A 16,302-nucleotide genomic window follows, 5' to 3' on the forward strand; every position below is an offset into this window, starting at 1 on the left:
AATGGAAGCCGTGCGCCCGCAGTTATATGGAGAAAAGATGTGAGGCAGATATACTATATCGTTGGCAGTTGGCAGATCGGTGGCACTGTCATCCTAGCGTGTGTCTTGCTCTCGCGCAGATTATCTGGTTGGGTTGGGACGTTGCTGGTAGGAGTATCGTGGTACAAGGCTACCCCATCATTTGATCTTGGTTCGGAGGGGAAAAAAAGTCTATTTGGTCTTCCCGCCTCGACGGCTCCGCCATATTAATGATGCTTGTCTACGCCCGGGTGCTACAGCTAAAACGTATGAGCGCAACCGAACCACCATTTGATCTTTGCTTCGGAGAAAAAAAAAAGTCCATTTGGTCTTCCCGCCTCGACGTCTCCGCCATATTAAGGATGCCTTGGTTGTCTACGTCCGGCTGCTACAGCTAAACGTACGAGCGCAACCGAATATACTACTCACTCCGTCCCAAAAATTTTGTCTTACATTTGTCGAGATACGAATGTATCTAATATTAAAACGTGATTTGATATACCTATATTTAGACAAATTTAAAACAAGAATTTTGGGACGAATGTGTTGGCACGCGAAATCGCCGCGCAACACTAGGATATTTGTCGTGCTTTTGTGACGACGAACGATTGCTTTCCGAGCAAAGCAACAAAGATCCCCTCGATTTCGTAGAGAAGGCACGACCGCTTTTCAGCGCAAAACGGCAAAGATGAACCAAACCCTAAGGCTGCTAGGGCTTGGCAGGAAGTAACGATAGGAAATAGACGTAAGTGAAAAAGTAATGTTTGTATTGATAGATCGATTGCTTCCTCCTCAATCGGCCACGGCCTTACATTTATATTGGCACGCTGGACTTGGCGTGTGCGAAAACAATTCCAAAGCTAAACCGACTAGAATCTGTCCACCTTGATTGGATTACCATGTATAGCACGATTACCATATATATCACTTTACGTTTTTAATCGGCCGGCTAACACGTATAGCTAACCTGCATGGCAACCCCTCTTGGTCATATTCACAGTATAAGCACTCCTTGCCTTGCCTTTTATGAATAAAATATTCCGGTAACGTCGCTAATCACAACACATAATGGCGATCACTTATGAATCATATTTCTTCACTCTTCACGTGTATTTCTGCATGTTGCACTTTCCCTCTGTGTAGCTCCATCCATAGCATTGCAATCTTCAGCTTTGACCTCTAATCCTTGTTAGGACTTGTCATAGGTAGCATTGTGGTAACTCCGAGATACCCTGAGTCTGGTTAGGACATGTCCCAAGTATCCTCTTGTCCATGAAAATTCCTGTTGCAATCTTTAAACAAAATAGTAACTGGTTAGCTTGGATGACCACTAATTAATTTGGCCTATCAACAAACTACTAGCCAAATTACACCATGAACACATGCCTCCTGTTTTTGGTATAATTGTATTCACCAAAAACATATTATTCCTTACGACAATGTCGATAACTTCATCAGCCATATAGTTGCTTAGGGTGATAAAAATTATATCGGCCAATTTTACTTAGGGCGATACTTGCAATAACATATCAGCCACATTATCTCATGTTTTCTTGGACATGCTATGGCAGTACTTCTCCCCCACAATGTGCTTCTCCTTCCATGTTATTTTCGGCACCATTGGTTTTTCCTGATCGAACATGCGCTTCTTCTCGACTATCTCTTCCTTCATTTCAAATGCACGTAGTCTCTGCACACGTCGTTTCTGAGTGTGTGTGAGTCCCGTTGGACACCACCGAGGTCTTGGTTTACTCTATGGTGCAGCTGACTTAATTCTGTTGCCCCCGAGTTTCTCGGCCTGTACTGTCGTACTTCTGCTTTTATTGCAAATATTTTATCTCTGGCCGAAATACCTCTCTTCTGATCATGTCCATTACTAGCTTTAAATTTCTGGCCGCGTACATTGCTTAAATCCAAATTAGTGCTAGATTTGAAATTTTTGGACGCTCCTGGGCCACAACTTCCCATGAATAAATCAGCATATGAGGTTGCCGATTTAGACCGTTGATTAGTACATGAGGATACAATGAATTCTTTGATCTGTCCAAAATTAGTTTCATTTTCAAACTGATTACGTCGGACGGTTTGCTACAACTTCACGCCATCACTATTCTCCTCTATACCTATGGCTTCAATTTTCCCACTGTCTCTAGTAAATTCATCAGCAGATGCATCAACCAACTCACTAGTACGTACAATTTTGTTGTCTACATGTGTCTGCACACTAGGCTGCAAATCATCTTGTAAACTATTATCTTTTATTGCGCTAATCTTGGTGCAGCCACGCACAGTCCCATCATGTGCTTTTGCATCACTTCTATGATGGATCGGCACCCACATAAATTTTTGACCACCTATATGAACTTCACCATCTGCACTGCGTACCGATGACCGGTCCCTTTGGACAACAATTGCATCACATGATCTAGCTGCCTCATTGAGCGGAGCCCTTTTCTCATGTATGTTTGCTCTGAACATAGGCCTCGGCGGAACCCATTTTGGGTGAAAATAACCTGCCACTGTAGGATATGGCACCCAAGGATTAAAACGCCATGGAGGAAACTGCGGGTACATAGGAGGTGCACCACCCCAATACGTCGGCTCCATTGCAATATAGGGCTTTTGGTCATTTAAATTTCTTTGCCATTGCTCATGACCGCCAGGTCCAGAAGGAGATCTCAGACGTTTATTCTCTTCAAGCCGGTTAAACACATTGCTGGTCTTGCGTGAGGTGTACTTTTCCAACAACATGCTAACTGACGGATTTGGTCTTGGAGCTTGTTTCCTTCTTCCATTGACTTTCCAAACTCCTACTTCTGGATTTTTTTTGTTTGATCATCCTTGGAGAGGCATTATCATCAACAACATTTTTCTTTCTTGCGAATTCGGTCTGATTCGACCGAATAAGAATTTTCTTACTCTCAAGCTCGACTACATTGATAGGCAAAATGTCACTATCGAGCCTCATCTTAGAACTTTCTGTAAACGTCAATCGTCCTTCATTAATGGCCGATTGCACCTGTTGACGAAACATGTTACAATCATTAGTAGCATGAGAGAAAGAATTGTGCCACTTGCAATAAGCTCTCCTACCCAACTCTTCGGTAGGTGGAATTACATGACCCTTTCTCACTCTAATTAATTGATTTTGCAGTAACATATCAAAAATTCTATCACACTTACTAACATCAAAAGTGTATTTAGTTTCATCTCTTCTAGCAGGTGTGGGTTTCAAAGCAGAACATGCAAAGGGTTTTGACTTTGGCGCTGGAATCCATTCGGCTACACATATATTAACGTCAACTTTACTAGCCGAATTACTATCATAATCGAAGGCATTACCTACATGATTATCCTCCTCATTATCAATATTATCTTCAAACCGGCTATATTTTTTAATCCCCTTAGTCTGGTTTCCTTGCGCCAAAGCCTTCTGCAAAACTTGATTAACATCTAAAAATTCTTGCCCTTCTAGTTTATCCTTAATATGAGCGAGAAGACCCGAAAAGGCAAGACCGGCTAAATCCTTTTCGGCTATGGTCAAGCTTAAACATTGGTTTTTTACATCCCTAAACCTCCTAATATAATCATGAATGTGCTCATTATATTTCTACCTAACCATGGTTAAATCTGAAAGCCGAAGTTCTGTTTCACCACTATAAAAGTACTCATGAAATTTTTGCTCCAATTGTGCCCATGTTGAAATAGAATTAGGAGCAAGCGATGTAAACCAAGTAAATGCAATACCAGACAAAGACAACGGAAATAATTTAATCCTATAAACATCCGATGTGCCGATATCACAACATTGGGCTAAAAATTGTCCAATATGCTCGAAAGTGGATCTACCATCTTCCCCTGTAAACCTAACAAAATCAGGAATTCTAAAATCACGAGGATAAGCCGTCGAATCGAAGTAATCAGGGTATGGTTTTTGATATGCACGTGCTTTACTCTTAGGTTCTAAACCGAATTCTCTTAGTATACTAGCAAGCTTATCCTTAAAACTATCATTCGGCTGTAGAGAACTAGTTTGTGGAGCAGATGGAACACTAGCACGTGATGGAAACTCCGGGAAAGAAATTTGAGCTTGTGATGCTTGCAACAGAGCCCCATTAAAATATGAATCGGGTACCGGCCCGCACGGAATCCCAGTACTGACAGTCAGTAGAGGTGGTGTACTATATTCTACAGTTGGATAAAATAGTTGTTGCAAACTAGAATTAGAACTAGCACTTCGGTTATGCTGTTGTGATTTTGTGGAACCGAAATTGAGACAGTAGGAGCAGCTACGCTAGGCATAAAATTATTAGCCGAACTGCTCACATAGTTCCGGCCACCTTGATCGCTATTTAAAGGAACATTAGGATGCACAACGTTATTAACCGATGCACCATGTGTATGAATATTACTAAGAAAGTTAATGAATCCTGTATTTTGCAGCGGCATCAGCTTTTCCTCAGAATATCCATCATTGATTTGCAGCACTAACGACCGAACATGACTAGGTAAATTATTTTCAAGATCTTTATGAAGCTGCTCCTTAAATTTTTCAATTCTATTAGCTACTGATTGAGTAATTGTGTGTGTCGTAATTTTCACATCAGAATCGTACTTGGTAGCTACGCACACATCAATTAGATGAGAAATTTCTTCCGTTGAATTTTTTACCTCGGCGTTCATCGAATCTGAAGGGTTTGGCACATGTACCTTCTTGACAACGCCGATCCATGTCTTGCGGTATCCAGTCAACTTCAATTTTAGTCGCTCAGCCATCTCTTTCATAAGCTCTTGTTCAAGCTCGCGCCGATCATCTTCCGACAGATCGTCGAGTGTGACGGTGATGACGTTCTCTGGGTTGATGTCGCTCCCATTCCTGGACTCGGTACTCATTGTGAGCTTCTTCTTCTTTCCGTCCCCAGCGGAGTCGCCAATTGTGTTGGCACGCGAAATCACCGCGCAACACCAGGATATTTGTTGTGCTTTCGTGACGACGAAAGATTGCTTTCCGAGCAAAGCAACAAAGGTCCCCTCGATTTCGTAGAGGAGGCATGACCGCTTTTCAGCGCAATAGGGCTGTTAGGGCTTGGCAGGAAGTAACGACAGAAAATAGACGTACGTGAAAAAGTAATGTTTGTATTGATAGATCGATTGCTTCCCCCTCAATCGGCCACGGCCTTACATTTATATTAGCACGCTGGACTTGGCGTATACGAAAACAATTCCAAAGCTAAACCGACTAGAATCTGTCCACCTTGATTGGATTACCATGTATAGCACGATTACCATATATATCGCTTTACGTTTTTAATCGGCCGGCTAACACGTATAGCTAACCTGCATGGCAACCCCTCTTGGCCATATTCACAGTATAAGCACTCCTTGCCTTGCCTTTTATGAATAAAATATTCCAGCAACGTCGCTAATCACAACACATAATGGCGATCACTTATGAATCATATTTCTCCACTCTTCATGTGTATTTCTGCATGTTGCACTTTCCCTCTGTGTAGCTCCATCCATAGCATTGCAATCTTTAGCTTTGACCTCTAATCCTTGTTAGGATTTATCATAGGTAGCATTGTGGTAACTTCGAGATACCCTGAGTCTGGTTAGGACATGTCCCAAGTATCCTCTTGTCCATGAAAATTCCTGTTGCAATCTTTAAACAAAATAATAACTGATTAGCTTGGATGACCACTAATTAATTTGGGCTATCAACAAACTACTAGCCAAATTACACCATGAACAGGAGGGAGTACAAGTTTGCATCCATGTGCTCCCTGGAATATAGCACGGGCCCTTTCTTTCTCCTATGACACTCTAATCCTTTTCTCTTTTTCTGTGATGATATGACACTGTAATCTGACGCATGCCCAATGAATCAGTCTGGCGCACGGTTATTTAGTTAGCTCCAGCCTCCATCTCCATCCGTTTCAGCCGCACGCATCCGCTGCTCCAGCCTCCATTTCCACCCGTTTCAGCCGCACGCATCCTGCGGTATATGTGCGTTGGGCACACAAACCCGCAAAGCGTCGGCAAAGAGATCCGGCGCCCACGCGCCCAGCAATTGGGCCAGCCCACGAAACGCGTCGGCCAGTGAACTCGCGCGGAAAAATTCCAAAAAAGAGATCTGCCACAAGATTTGAACTTAGGATGTTCGTTCCATGTACGACCTCTCTAACCACTAGAGCTAACGGCCTTGACCGATTTGTTACAGCCTGAAATATGTAATAACACTGTCGAAGCGCTATTTGCTGCACATAATCATGTACTGTATCGCTGTCGGGGATTGGGTGCGACATATGTCAAGGAATGGCTTATCATGGTGGGAGCGAGTAGAACGTCGCCGGTGCCCGGAAGCAGGATGAGGCGTAGACACGAACGCCGGCGTACTTTACCCAGGTTGGGAGCTTTCCTTAAAGATAATACCCCTACTCCTGCTCTGCGGGGTCTCCGCATGATCACTAAGGCACTAGTGAATACAAGGTGCTCCTTGAGCTGTATGCTAGAGGTTGAAGGAGGCAGGGCTAGCTCTCTTCTTCCTCTAGGTATGAGTCTAGGTCTATCAGCTTCGGAACCCTTTGCATGGATGCCCTGGGGGTTTATATAGGCCTACCCCCAGGGGTACAATGGTAACTTGGCTGGGCTCTGGGCCCGGCTGTCAGTGTCTCTGGTCGCCGGCTTCTCCGCCGGCAGCTGGGTCCCGCCGCCTAGCGGGCCCTCCGACTGGTCTGGTACGGAGCCGATAGGCCGCGCCCGCCGCTGGTGGGTCGGGTTGGTGGCTGATCACTGTAGGCATGGTGCTAATGACGCGGGCTTGGTCAGGGGAGCGTGGCTACAGTCCCGCCGCCTGCCTGGTGGGAGATCACTGTAGCCCCACCACACCCCGTCTGGTTGATGTCATGCTGCCTCCGGGGGAGGGTCCGGCCGCCTGCTGGGGGCCGGCCTCCAGTAGTTCCGGCTGGTCCAGCATCGGCCGCCTTCTGGGCTCTCCGCCCCGTAGGGCCCGCCGCCTGTGGGCCGTACCCGACAAGCTGTCGTGGGAACAGTGCTCCGCCGGTCAGTAGTGGCATAAAGGGGAAATGGAAACACTGCCACATCATGCGGGGATTTCCTCATGTACGGGACACTGTAGCCATGCCAGGCCCGGGATCCGGGGGTACGGGGCTACACTACAGCCTCTCCCGGTCTTGTCTTCTTGATGAGGGGCACAAACTCTGAGGGCGCCTGGTGGCCGCCTACTAGAGGCTGGCCTCTCCGGAGGTCGTCCGCTAGGAGGCGGCCTGTCTTGGTGCCGTCTACTGGTGCTAGGCCGCCTTCAGGCAGCCGGCTGTTCGGGCCAGACGGCCACCAGAAGGCGGCGCTTCATTCTGGAGTCTCGTGGGTCGAAGCCGGCCAAAAGTCTTGAAAGGCTCGGGGACTCGGGTTTGCCTACCCGTGGCCCAATACTCCGACAATAGTCCCCGAAGCAGGCGAGGCGCCACGGCCGACCGGCCGTGAAGCCTCGGCGGCTTCCCTCCTCGACGTGCTTTGGTGGATCGCTCGGTCCGTCTTGTGGGATGCCGACTGCTTGGGGTTGTTTTGATAAGGCGGGCCTGCTTGCTGATTTTGAATGTCGAGGCGGGAAACAGGTGGCATGCCTGCTAAGCTTCCTCAGGCATGCCGCCCGTCACGAGCGCGCCACGCGGTGCACGTCATCCCGGCCAGCCTGCCACCCCACGCGCCTGATGGGACGTGACCAGGGGCCGGGCCGGCCACTACACTGCCTCGGCGCACGGGCGGATCCGCTGCGGCCGATGCGGGCGGTTGCGATTCCCGCGGGAGTTACTGCGCAGTAACCCCGCGGAGTGATCAGGAAGGGGCGTGGGCTCCTGGGCGCAATTAATCCCACGATACCCATGTCCCGTCCCCTCGGCTTCGCCGCTCGGGGGCTATAAGTAGGGGCGACCGGGGAGTGAGGGAGCTCGCGCAGTCCTCTCCCCATCACTCTTCCTCCTTTCCTCGCTGTTGTCTCTCTCCTGCCGCAACGCCGCCGCGCCTTGCCGTTGTCGAGCTCCTAATCCCCGCGCAACTCCACCCGGACGCCATGGCGCGCGAAAGAGGAGGCGACTGGGACGGCTCGACGGTGATCAAGGATCACCTCACCTTCCTCCGAGCGACGCGCCCGATGTTGATACGTCTCCAACGTATCTATAATTTTTGATTGCTCCATGCTACTTTATCTACTGTTTTAGGCAATATTGGGCTTTATTATTCACTTTTATATTATTTTTGGGACTAACCTATTAACCGGAGGCCCAACCCAGAATTGTTGTTTTTGCCTATTTCAGTGTTCGGAGGAAAAGGAATATCAGACGGAGTCAAAACGGAACGAAATCAACTGGAGAAGATATTTTTGGAAGGAAAGCCACCCGATGGACTTGGATTACATGTCAGGGAAGAAGGGAGGTGCCCACGAGGGTGGGGGGCACGCCCACCCCCCTGGGGCGCGCCCCCTACCTCGTGGCCCCCCCTTCGGTCCACCGACATACTTCTTTCACCCATATATACCTACGTACCCTAAAACTTCCAGAACAGAAGATAGATCAGGAGTTCCGCCGCCGCAAGCCTCTGTAGCCACCAAAAACCTCTCGGGAGCCCTTCCCGGCACCCTGCCGGAGGGGGATCCATCACCGGTGGCCATCTTCATCATCTCGGCGCTATCCATGACGAGGAGGGAGTAGTTCACCCTCGGGGCGGAGGGTATGTACCAGTAGCTATGTGTTTTGATCTCTCTCTCGTGTTCTCTCTCGTGTTCCCTCTATGGCACGATCTTGATGTATCCCGAGCTTTGCTATTGTAGTTGGATCTTATGATGTTTCTCCCCCTCTACTCTCTTGTGATGAATTAAGTTTCCCCTTTGAAGTTATCTTTTTGGATTGAGTCTTTTATGAGAACACTTGATGTATGTCTTGCATGGGATAACCGTGGTGACAATGGGTTATTCTATTGATCCACTTGATGTATGTTTTGGTGATCAACTTGCGGGTTTCGTGACATTGGGAACCTATGCATAGGGGTTGGCACACGTTCTTGACTCTCCGGTAGTAGCTTTGGGGCACTCTTTGAAGTACTTTTATGTTGGTTGGATGAATCTGAGATTGTGTGACGCATATCGTATAATCATGCCCACGGATACTTGAGGTGACAATGGAGTATCTAGGTGACATTAGGGTTTTGGTTGATTTGTGTCTTAAGGTGTTATTCTAGTACGAACTCTTTTATAGATCGATCCAAAAGAATAACTTTGAGGTGGTTTTGTACCCTACCATAATCTCTACGTTTGTTCTCCGCTATTAGTGGCTTTGGAGTGACTCTTTGTTGCATGTTGAGGGCTTATTATATTATCTATCTATGTTATTATTGTTGAGAGAACTTGCAGTAGTGAAAGTATGAACCCTAGGCCTTGTTTCCTAGCATTGCAAAACCGTTTACGCTCACTTTTACCACTTGCTACCTTGCTGTTTTTATAATTTCAGATTACAAATACCTTTATCTACTATCTATTTTGCACTTGTATCACCATCTCTTCGCCGAACTAGTGCACCTATACAATTTACCATTGTATTGGGTGTGTTGGGGACACAAGAGACTCTTTGTTATTTGGTTGCAGGGTTGTTTGAGAGAGACCATCTTCATCCTACGCCTCCTACGGATTGATAAACCTCAGGTCATCCACTTGAGGGAAATTTGCTACTGTCCTACAAACCTGTGCACTTGCAGGCCCAACAACATCTACAAGAAGAAGGTTGTGTAGTAGACATCAAGCTCTTTTCTAGCGTCGTTGCCGGGGAGGTGAGTGCTTGAAGCTATATCTTTAGATCTTGCAATCGAATCTTTTTGTTTCTTGTTTTATCACTAGTTTAGTTTATAAAGATAACTACAAAAAATGGAATTGAGTTTGTCTCATACGCTTCACCTTTTTAATATCTTTCGTGAGTATGATGGAAAAGAAAATTGTGCCAAAGTGTTAGAAGAAGAATGCATTAAATTGTTTGCCACTAAATCTTTGAATGATGAGCATGGTTGCAATGTTTTTAGTACGAATTCTTTGAATATCCATGATGCTAATGATGATTGCACTAGTTATAATGAAAATATCTCTTATGAGCATGTCAACTTTTGTGGAGTGCATGTTTGCATGAACACACCAAATAGAGAAGATATTTATTGCAAGAGGCATAAGTACTTAGAAACCAAATTGTTGCAAGAAGAGCTAGATGAATGTGCTGAAAGATTCAATATTTTTCGTGCTCCTTGTGAACTTTGCAATGAACATGGTCATTTAAAGCTCCAATGCTATTTGTTTCATGATCAAGTCGTGTCCAAATATTGTGATAATTTGATTACCCTTGAGCATCATAAAGAGCTTAGACTTATTTTGGGTTATGAAGAAATGAAACGTATAACTGAGGGTATTCCAAAATTTAATCTTTATAAAATTCTTGATTTTGATCTAGAGAAAATTTATATGTATTGTGCGGAGAATTGCATTGAAAATCCTTATATTGCCAATTACCTAAATAAAAGAAAGCAAATGGAAGATGATGAGAATACTAATGAAAGGGAAGAGGCTTCCCAATCTCCTCCTATTATTTCTTATGATGAATCAGGTAACGAGGAGGAGCTTTCTATTCAGCCAATCTCATCAATAAGGATCTCAAAGAGGAAGGTTGAACCTACACATAATGTGAAGAAGAAAAAGAAAAGAAGGAGCAAAAAAGGTAAAAAGGTATCCCGCCCAAATGATGTTGCTCCTACTACTACTTGTGATGATGATAATTGCTATACTATTGGTGCTATCCATATTTTTAATGATGAGAGTGATTATGCTTATGGTATGAAAGGAGCCCAAGCTTGGGGAAGCTATGTTTGATGAGGATGAAATATTTGAGAATATATTTGCTGGAATTAATGTTTGTCCCAAGCTTGGGGATGCTATGTTTAATAAAGATGATATTTTTAGCACCCCAAGTTTTGATATGCAAAGTTATTATGATGAAAGCATGCCTCCTATTTATGATGATTTTATTGATGAAAGTGGGTTTGGAAGAGTGTCAACTTTAGGAAGTATTGATCCCACTATTTTGGAGGATGTTGAATCTTATTGTGATGAATATGAAAGTGGATTTGGAAGAGTGTCAACTTTATTTAGTGATGATTCCACTATTTTGGAAGAGGTTCCAATTGATTATGAGAACAAAGTTGCTATCTATGATGATTATTGTGATGACTTGTATGCTATTAAGGATAATAATAACCATGAAACTTGTCATCATGATTTTAGTTTTCAATTGGATTATGCCTCACATGATAATTATTTTGTTGAGTTTTCTCCCACTACTATTGATGAGAAGAATTTTGCTTATGTGGAGAGTATTAAAAATTCTATGTTTGTATATCAAGAAAAGAATGCTTTAGGTTCTGGTTATATTGTTGAATTCATTCATGATGCTACTGAAAATTATTATGAGAGAGGAACATATGCTTGTAGGAAATGCAATAGTATCAAGTTTCCTCCCTATGTGCTTAAATTCTTGAAGCTATGTTTGTGTTACCTTCCTATGCTAGTTGATTATTGTTCCCATAAGTTGTTTGCTCACAAAATCCATATGCATAGGAAGTGGGTTATACTTAAATATGCTAGTCATATTCTTCATGATGCTCCCGTTATGTTTCAATTCTTATCTTTTTTGTGAGCATCATTGTCATCATCATGCCTAGCTAGAAAGGCATTAAAGAAAAGCGCTTGTTGGGAGACAACCCAATATTTACCCTTACTGTTTTTGTGTGTACACATGATTATGCTACTGTATTAATCACGATTTATAGCTTTTGTTTCAATAAAGTGCCAAGTAGAACCTTTGGGAAGACTTGGGTGAAGTTTATATGATTTTGCTGTAAAAAACAGAAACTTTTGCGCTCACAAGAATGGCTGCCATTTTTTACTGGAGAGTGATTTTAGGTTGATTATTTTTGCAGATGATTAATAGACAAATTCCTCAGGTCCAGCAATTTATTTCAGAATTTTTGGGGTTCCATAAGTATACGTTTGATACATATTACTACCGACTGTTCTGTTTTTGACAGATTCTGTTTTCATTGTGGTGTTTGCTTATTTGATGCATCTATGGCTAGTATTAAGTGGTATGAACCATAGAGATGTTAGAATACAATAGATATTACACCAATATGAATTTAGAATGAGTTCATTACAGTACCTAAGTGGTGGTTTTATTTTCTTATACTAACGGAGCTTACGAGTTTTGTTTTAAGTTTTGTGTTGTGAAGTTTTCAAGTTTTGGGTAAAGACTCGATGGAGTATGGAATAAGGAGTGGAAAGAGCCTAAGCTTGGGGATGCCCAAGGCACACCAAGGTAATATTCAAGGACAATCAAGAGCCTAAGCTTGGGGATGCCCCGGAAGGCATCCCCTCTTTCGTCTTTGTTCATCGGTAACTTTACTTGGAGCTATATTTTTATTCGCCACATGATATGTGTTTTGCTTGGAGCGTCATTTTATTTTGTTAGTTTTTTCTTTATGTTATTTAGATTAATGTTTTGCATATTTAGTTTCAATAAAAAAGTCAAGGATAGCCTTTGCCATGCTTATTTTGCTAGTATACATATTGCTGTTTGAAAACAGAAAGTTTATCGCTGTTGCAAAAATTCCCTAGAAAATTCAGAGAACGGCATAACATTGAATCTTTTTGCATATTAAGCTCTGATAAATTTACTACAGTGGGAATTTTAGTTCATAATTTTTGGAGTTAGGGAAGTATTGATACTCTTGCATTCTTTACAGACTGTACTGTTTTGGCAGATTGCTGTTATGGTTACATTGTTTGCATATGTTTGCTTGTTTAATGATTCTATTTGAGGATAAGAGTATTAAATATACAGAGGAATTTAGTATGCAATGTTGAATAATAATTTTAGTGATTTGTTACAGTAGAAGATGATAAGGTTTTGCATTGGTTTATACTAACCTATCTCACGAGTTCTTGTTGAGTTTATTGTGAATGAAACTTTTGATAAAAAGAGAAACCATGATATGAGAGGAATTAAGGAGACACAAAAGCTCAAGCTTGGGGATGCCCAAGGCACCCCAATATAATATTTCAAGAAGTCTCAAGCATCTAAGCTTGGGGATGCCCCGGTAGGCATCCCACCTTTCTTCTTCAACAACTATCGGTTAGTATCGGTTGAGCCTAAGTTTTTGCTTCTTCACATGAGTTGTGCTATCCTTGCAATGTCATTTTGTTTTGCTTTGCTTGCTGTTTGAATAAGATATCAAGATCTGAAATTATTAATTGGGAGAGTCTTCACATATTTGCATAATTATTCGACTACTCATTGATTTTCACTTATATCTTTCGGAGTAGTTTTTGTTATTGCTCTAGTACTTCACTTAGATCTTTTAGAGCACGGTGGTGGATTTGTTTTAAAGAAACTATTGATCTCTCATGCTTCACTTATATTATTTTGAGAGTCTTTAATAGCATGGTAATTTACTTAACATTAATATACTTGGTATTCAAGATATGTGAAACTTTCTTTTGAGTGCGTTGAATACTAAGATAAGTTTGATGCTTGATAATTGTTTTGAGATATGAAGGTGATAATATCAAAGTGAGTCTAGTTGGGTGATTATGAATTTAAAGAATGCTTGTGTTGAAGTTTGTGATTCCCGTAGCATGCACGTATGGTGAACCGCTTTGTGATGAAGTCGGAGCACAATTTTATTTATTGATTGTCTTCCTTATGAGTGGCGGTCGGGGACGAGCGATGGTATTTTCCTACCAATCTATCCCCCTAGGAGCATGCGCGTAGTGCTTTGGTTTTTGATGACTTCTAAAATTTTGCAACAAGTGCATGAGTTCTTTTGATTAATGTTGAGTCCATGGATTATACGCACTCTCATCCTTCCACTATTGCTAGCCTTTCTAATACTGCGCACCTTTCGCCGGTATCATACACCCACCATATACCTTCCTCAAAACAGCTACCATACCTACCTATTATGGCATTACCATAGCCATTCCGAGATATATTGACATGCAACTTTCCACCTTTCATATGACACACATGACTTTTGTCATATTGCTTTTTGCATGAACATGTAGTTGACATTGTATTTGTGGCAAAGCCACCATTCATAATTCTTTCATACATGTCACTCTTGATTCATTGCATATCCCAGTGCACCACCAGAGGCATTCATATAGAGTCATATTTTGTTCTAAGTATCGAGTTGTAATTGTTGAGTTGTAAGACAAATAAAAGTGTGATGATCATCATTATTAGAGCATTGTCCTAGTGAGGAAAGGATGATGGAAACTATGATTCCCTCATAAGTCGGGATGAGACTCCGGACGAAAAAAAAGAGGCCATAAAGAAAAGAGAAAAGGCCCAAACAAAAAAAACCAAAAAAATGAGAGAAAAAAAGAGAAGGGACAATGTTACAATCCTTTTACCACACTTGTGCTTCAAAGTAGCACCATGATCTTCATAATAGAGAGTCTCTCGTTTCGTCACTTTCATATACTAGTGGGAATTTTTCATTATAGAACTTGGCTTGTATATTCCAATGATGGGCTTCCTCGATCAAATGCCCTAGGTCTTCATGAGCAAGCAAGTTGGATGCACACCCACTTAGTTTCTTTTGTTGAGCTTTCATATATTTAGAGCTCTAGTGCATCCGTTGCATGGCAATCCCTACTCACTCACATTGATATCTATTAATGGGCATCTCCATAGCCCGTTGATACGCCTAGTTGATGTGAGACTATCTTCTCCTTTTTTTGTCTTCTCCACAACCACCATTCTATTCCACATATAGTGCTATGTCCATGGCTCACGCTCATGTATTGCGTGAAAGTTGAAAGAGTTTGAGATTATTAAAGTATGAAACAATTGCTTGGCTTGTCATCGGGGTTGTGCATGATTTAAATATTTTGTGTGGGGAAGATGGAGCATAGCCAGACTATATGATTTTGTAGGGATAACTTTCTTTGGCCATGTTATTTTGAGAAGACATAATTGCTTAGTTAGTATGCTTGAAGTATTATTATTTTTATGTCAATATGAACTTTTGTCTTGAATCTTTCGGATCTGAATGTTCATACTAAAATTAAGAAGATTTACATTGAAATTATGCCAAAGTATCACTCCGCATCAAAAATTCTTTTTTTATCATTTACCTACTCGAGGACGAGCAGGAATTAAGCTTGGGGATGCTTGATACGTCTCCAACGTATCTATAATTTTTGATTGCTCCATGCTACTTTATCTACTGTTTTAGGCAATCTTGGGCTTTATTATCCACTTTTATATTATTTTTGGGACTAACCTATTAACCGGAGGCCCAGCCCAGAATTGCTGTTTTTTTGCCTATTTCAGTGTTTCGAGGAAAAGGAATATCAGACGGAGTCAAAACGGAACGAAATCAACTGGAGAACTTATTTTTGGAAGGAAAGCCACCCGATGGACTTGGAGTGCACGTCAGGGAAGAAGGGAGGTGCCCATGAGGGTAGGGGAACGCCCACCCCCCTGGGGCGCGCCCCCCTACTTCGTGGCCCCCCTTCGGTCCACCGACGTACTTCTTTCACCCATATATACCTACGTACCCTAAAACTTCCAACAGAAGATAGATCAGGAGTTCCGCCGCCGCAAGCCTCTGTAGCCACCAAAAACCTCTCGGGAGCCCTTCCCGGCACCCTGTCGGAGGGGGATCCATCACCGGTGGCCATCTTCATCATCACGGCGCTATCCATGACGAGGAGGGAGTAGTTCACCCTCGGGGCTGAGGGTATGCACCAGTAGCTATGTGTTTTGATCTCTCTCTCGTGTTCTCTCTCGTGTTCCCTTTATGGCACGATCTTGATGTATCCCGAGCTTTGCTATTGTAGTTGGATCTTATGATGTTTCTCCCCCTCTACTCTCTTGTGATGAATTGAGTTTCCCCTTTGAAGTTATCTTTTCGGATTGAGTCTTTTATGAGAACACTTGATGTATGTCTTGCGTAGGATAACCGTGGTGACAATGGGTTATTCTATTGATCCACTTGATGTATGTTTTGGTGATCAACTTGCGGGTTTCGTGACATTGGGAACCTATGCATAGGGGTTGGCACACGTTCTTGACTCTCTAGTAGTAGCTTTGGGGCACTCTTTGAAGTACTTTTATGTTGGTTGGATGAATCTGAGATTGTGTGACGCATATCGTATAATCATGCCCACGG

Source organism: Triticum aestivum, chromosome 2B (genome assembly GCF_018294505.1).
Source record: "Triticum aestivum cultivar Chinese Spring chromosome 2B, IWGSC CS RefSeq v2.1, whole genome shotgun sequence".
NCBI lineage: Eukaryota > Viridiplantae > Streptophyta > Magnoliopsida > Poales > Poaceae > Triticum > Triticum aestivum.